Source organism: Semicossyphus pulcher, unplaced genomic scaffold, assembly GCF_022749685.1.
Source record: "Semicossyphus pulcher isolate SPU_LCO1_2020_fin unplaced genomic scaffold, fSemPul1.0.p SCAF_7, whole genome shotgun sequence".
NCBI lineage: Eukaryota > Metazoa > Chordata > Actinopteri > Labriformes > Labridae > Semicossyphus > Semicossyphus pulcher.
Window position 1 is genome coordinate 2,067,378 of NW_027211748.1, and position 6,000 is coordinate 2,073,377.

Consider the following 6,000-nt stretch of genomic DNA (forward strand, 5'->3'; position numbering starts at 1 on the left):
TAAACACAATGAAACCCAACCCAAAGCAGATGCAAATTAACCAAAATACTGAAAATAGATCAAACATGCCCAAAGTAATGCAAATAGACACACTCATACAAATGAAACATATGTAAGTAAACTAAATGCACACAAATAAAATAATGCAAATAAACACACTCATGCAATTGAAACCAATGTAAATAAGGGAACTTTATGTAAATAAAGAAAATAATAACAAAACACAATATGCCCAGAATAAACCTAATTAACCAAACCAAAATACCCACAAAATAACAGTTCAACAACAATTCAACGGATGGTGGCGAAATTAATAAACGGTTTACATATACAAGGAATTTGTTTTGGTGATTTTGGTGCAGAACAATTAACACAGAACTAGAATAAAATTAAGTAAACGACTTAAATAGAATAAGATGAAAAATAGGAATAAGAATAAAAATATAAAAAGCAATACATATAAAACAAACAGTACAAAATAGTACAAAATATGTACAACAGGTGTGATTAAAAACTGTACAGGTGCGCATAGTCCGAATTACAGACTTAACGCACAGTGTTTAGTGACTGAGGGGCTGGATGAGAGTCCGTGTCACATGTCAGCTGCCGCAGGAAGTATATCCTCTGCTATCCCTTTTTGATGAGGGAGCCGATGTTCAGCTCCCACTTGAGGTCCTGGCTGATGATGGTCCCCAGGAAGCAGAAAGACTCCACAGTGGAAACAGTGGAGTCGCTGATGATGATGTGGGCGGGTGTGGCTGCAGTCTTTCTAAAATCTACAACCATCTCCACTGTCTTCAGAGCGTTAAGCTCCAGGTTGTTATTACCACACCAGGTCACCAGATGGTCAATCTCCCACCTGTAGGCAGACTCATCCCCACCAGAGATGAGTCCGACTCAAGCAGCTGTAGAATAGGACCAACTCCAATACAGAATATTTATATGCCCGAAACAGCAGCGTTGTCTGGAGCAGATGCCGAGAAGGGAGAGCATGCCACGCAGGCCCACTGCTCCAAGACACTACGGCACAACTTAACATACAATAAAACTCAACATCAATAGGCAGCAGGGAGCTAAAGTGCAGAAGAGGGAGAGAGAAGGGGCAGATAAGCCAACACCGCACCCAGGAGAGCCTCCCACGGAGCAGCCCATCTCCCACTGCCCCAACAGCCAGCCGTACTACAACGAGGGGAGACAGTGTCACCAATACGCACAAAGCGCGTACAAAATGAATGGAGGAGATGGCAAAGCGCATTACCCGAATGGAATTATTGTGCGGCACGACACCAACCACGCCAAACCAAGGCTGCACACATGCCAACAACGGGCAGCAACCCGCCGAGATGCAGCCAACACAGGGAAAAGACAGAAGCAGAAGGACAGGCAGAGGCATGTCCCCCCACAACCTCTAGCTACAACTACCCCCCACTTTTGCATGGGTCCGGAAGAATGACCGACACTAACTCCATGGCCTAAAAGTGGCCAACTGAGCATTAGACACAGGGCCCGGAAGTTCATTTGCTGCATGACCCTGGTGGCCAGCGGGCCGGGGAAGATGATTGACATTAGAATGGTGGCCAGCAGTGAAACAAGTTGTACGACGCAATGTCTGCTGACCGGTACTTGGCTGATCAGCTGGAGACAATGAAGAGACTGGTATTGTGAAACTGCCCTGCTCTGAAGGTGATGCCAGGCCAGATCTAGCCTGCATTGGGGTCACGACCTGGTGGCCTGAAGGACCCAAGGCACTTGGGACCATTACAGTCGGTGGCAAGGGAGTTTCGGGACCAAGAGCCATATGTCTCCCTCGCTGGAGGAGTCACCATCAAGTGTTGCCAGGGCAGGTGAAGGTAACACCCTCTGCGTGGGAGCCTGAGGCTCCGGCGGAATTACAACTTGTCCCGTACTAAATGTCCCGATGCACGTTGCGGACCTTAGACAGGTCGCCAACAGGGGCAACCATGAACACTGCCCCTTCACCAGTAGGGGCCTTCACAACCTGGTAGACTACAGAGCCCCAGAGATCATGGATTTTATGCCGACCCCTAGCACTATGGTCCCTCAGGTACACCAATTGCCCCACTGACAGTGGTGCATCCTGGACGAGCTGATCATGCTGCTCTTTCTGACGGCCAGCAGCATGTACTGGATACTGGACTTGAACCAGGAGAAAGTCCTCAGGAAGCTGAGGTTGCTGTCCAAACATGAGATAAAAGGGGGACTCAACAGTACCCTGATGAGGGGTGGTGTTATAGCAGAAAAGCACCTGTTGCAAACAGGAAGCCCAGTCCCGTTTCCATGATGCTGGAAGAGTACGAAGGAGGCTATGAAGAGTTCTATTGAACCGCTCACATTGGCCGTTACCTGAAGGATGGTACGGGGTGGTACAGGATTTTGCAACTCCGTACAAACAGCAGAGCTGGTGAATTAAGGAACTCTCAAAACTCCTGCGTTGGTCGGAGTGGAGGCAACTCGCTACACCAAACTTATAATAACCTCTCAGTAAGCAAGACTTGAGCCACAGTAGGGACCCGTTGGTCTTGAGTAGGGACAGCTACTGTTAACTTACTGAAAACGTCTGTCATGACTAGGACATTCTCAAACCCAATCCGGGAAGGCTCCAGCAGCGTGAAGTCAATGGCCTTGAAGCAAGCAAGTGACCCATAAAGCTATGCAGCACACATCCAGAGTCCTTAGCGACTTGGCAGCGCTTGTACTATTGAACCCACCATTTAATGTCAGAAGACATTCCTGGCCAACAGCAGCACTGCCGGACCAATTCGGTGGTGCGATCAATGCCCTGGTGGCCACTCTTCCTAGTTCTTGTCAGCACACGTGCTGCAGCATTTTGTACCAGCTGCAGAGTTTTTAGTGACTTATTAGGGCAGCCTGATAGTAACGAGTTACAATAATCCAATCTGGAAGTAACGAATGCATGGACTAGTTTTTCTGCATCGTTTTGAGACAAGATGTGTCTGATTTTTGCTCGGTTGCGAAGATGAAAGAAGGCTGTCCTTGATATTTGTTTTATGTGGGAGATGAAGGACATATTCTGATCAAATAGAACTCCCAGATTCCTAACAGTAGTGCTGGATGCCAGGCTGATGCCATCTAGGGCAGCTATATCATTAGAGAAAGAATCTCTAAGGTGTTTTGGGCTGAGCACAATAACTTCAGTTTTGTCTGAATTAAGTAGCAGAAAGTTTCTAGTCATCCAGATCTTTATGTCCTTAAGGCATGCTTCTAGTTTAGATAGCTGATTGGTTTCGTCTGGCTTCATAGATAAGTATAATTGAGTATCATCTGCATAACAATGAAAATTAATGGAGTGTTTCCTCATGATATTACCAAGAGGAAGCATATATAAGGTAAAAAGAATCGGTCCGAGCACAGAACACAAGAACATCCTTCAGGAGGGGATCAGCTTCCTGCAAGGATTGGAGGTCACAAGCAGAGTGGGATGGAAGAACGGAGGCCACAGACTGAGTCGCAGACACCGAAGGGCCTAGGCGTGGGTCTCGTGGGAAGTCAACAGGGACAGTAGTACCAGAGGTCAGAGTCAGAGTCAGAGTCAATAACAGAGGAACCAGACACATACTGACGAAAAAGTGCATCAGCGTTCCTATTGTTACGGCCTGAGCGATATTTAATATCAAAGTCGAAAAACAGCAAGTTGTGCAGGCGATCGGTGCTCAGTGGCCCCCAATTTGGCAGACTCAAGATAGCTCAACGGGTTATTATTTGTATAGACAATGCACTTGTGCCCCAACAGGTACTCCCGGAACATCTCCTCCATGGCCCACTTGAGCGCAAGAAATTCCAGCTTCATGGAGCTGTAGTTGGATATGTTATGCTCAGTAGGCTGAAGGCCCCTGCTGGCGTACGCCACCGGTCTAACACCACTGTCAGTCTCCTGCAAGAGGACAGCCCCCAGGACACTGTGGCTGGCATCAATGAAAATAAAAGGGCGCGAGAAGTCTGCATAGGTCAGCACCAGGGCAGAGACTAGCTTTAACTTTAGGGCCTTGAAACTTTCCTCACACTTTGGTGTCCATGAAGACGGGCATGAAGTCGGACAGGAACCCCATCCAGCAGGGGTATGTCATGCAAGATGAGATCGGAGCAGCCCAAGTCACCGTTATGGGCTGAGAAGACTGAACTGTATGTCGCAGTAACGATCTTACACCTGCCTGGTCCTGCTCAGCCATCGCTGACAGATCCAGTGACTCAACCCTGTCTGGCACTGAGGTGGCATCTGTCTGGGAAAAAACAGTTGCCGTAGTGGGCCCCACCTGAATCACACCTGCAGGTAGACTGACGACCTGGGCAACATTTAAGGCACCGAGACCAGTCCGTGGGTAAAGGAAAACCTCTGTGATCGCAACATTAACCACAGGGATGTACACTGTGCCCCGGATTACCTGTACAAGGCATAGAGATGCTAACAGTCCAGCTGGTAAACCAGACTCCGGGGACTCGTACAGTACACCCTGACCCGAGAACTGTTCCGGACAGGTACTTGCAATCAATTTCATCACGCCACCAGCTATGCGCACAGTCAGTTTACCTCGAATCCTCACAGTACCAGTAGGGCTCCTGGGAACCTGAGAAGCAGACTAGTGGCAGTTCTGTAATTGCTGCAATGACTGAACCAGGTGCCTGTGACACTGGCGGTGATTCAAGAAGAGAGGGGCCAAATGCACCAAAGAGCTCCCGATATCATCGGCGAATCACATTTGTCCCCAGGATCCCAGGGACGGAAGACACAGCACCAGGAGGGTCTTTGACCGCCAGGATCCCACAACGGGGCATCACCTTGCTGCAAAGTACCACATCAAGCTCCAAGTAGTTGATGTTTGGGATTGCTTGGCAATTGGCTTGCCGCAACTGCAGCCAATGACAAGAATGAAGGCGATCATGGCCCCAAGGTGCAAACTGTGCCAGAAAGAAGCTTTCAGTGACTGTGGACAGCATGGAACCAGTGTCCACCAAACACGAAACAGTGACTTCTCCGATCAAGACATCGATGTTTGGACAAGAAGCAATTAAATCAGCCGCACCATCTTGTGAGCCTATGGACTCCCCAACTGAGCTGTGGCTCAACAGCTAAAGTTAATACCAGCCACAGAATTAGAATGACCACGAGGAGGAGGCCACTCATTATTACACTCACGAGCAAAATGGCCAGGTTACTGGCACCTTCGATAGATTAAAGGCCCCTGGCGTGAAGTCCAACCTTTAAAGCTGGGACCCTGTAGGGAGGCGACGGTCTGGGTGAGCTGGTTAAGCTGATCCTGTTGACGCTTCAAGAGATCCATCAATTCACCCAAAGCTGGCTCTGGTGGATTACCAGGAGGGGCATGTTGGAGGCGACACTGCACTCCGTACTGCAGCCCATAAGCGAATGGTAAAGAGAAGCTACGCCCCCTAGCACCCCCTGGGAGACCCTCCCTCTCCCACCTAAAAGCCTCACTACGCAGCTCTAACAAGGTAACCGTGGGCTGGTGACAAACTAACTGCTTAAGCTCCCTCCGAAGAGCACTATCAAGGACGTGCTCAATGAAGTGATCTCAAAGGAGAACATCTGCACTGGGCATTCCATCAGGTGCACGTTGCTTGACCTGCTCCATTAAAGCCATTGGAGCTAAGGAAAACTCTTGCAATGTCTCACCTTCAAGCTGATGTCAAGAAAAGAAGGCCTGCTGTAAGGTAACGTGTGACTGAGAGCAGCCATATAGCTCCTTTAAGGTGGCGAGAACCTGGGTCTCCTCGCTCTACACTAGGGCGAAACTTGATCTCTTCCTTTGCCTCCCACTCCAAATGATCAAATATAAACATGGCCTGGTCAGCGGCAGAAAGGTGTTGAGCACGCACACACACCTGTATCTCCTCCATCCATTCAGCTATTCCTATGCCTGTCCTGCCATTAAACACTGGACACTTACGGTCTCTGGGTATGACTACCAGCTGCACTGTGACCGTAGCAGCGACACCTGCAGA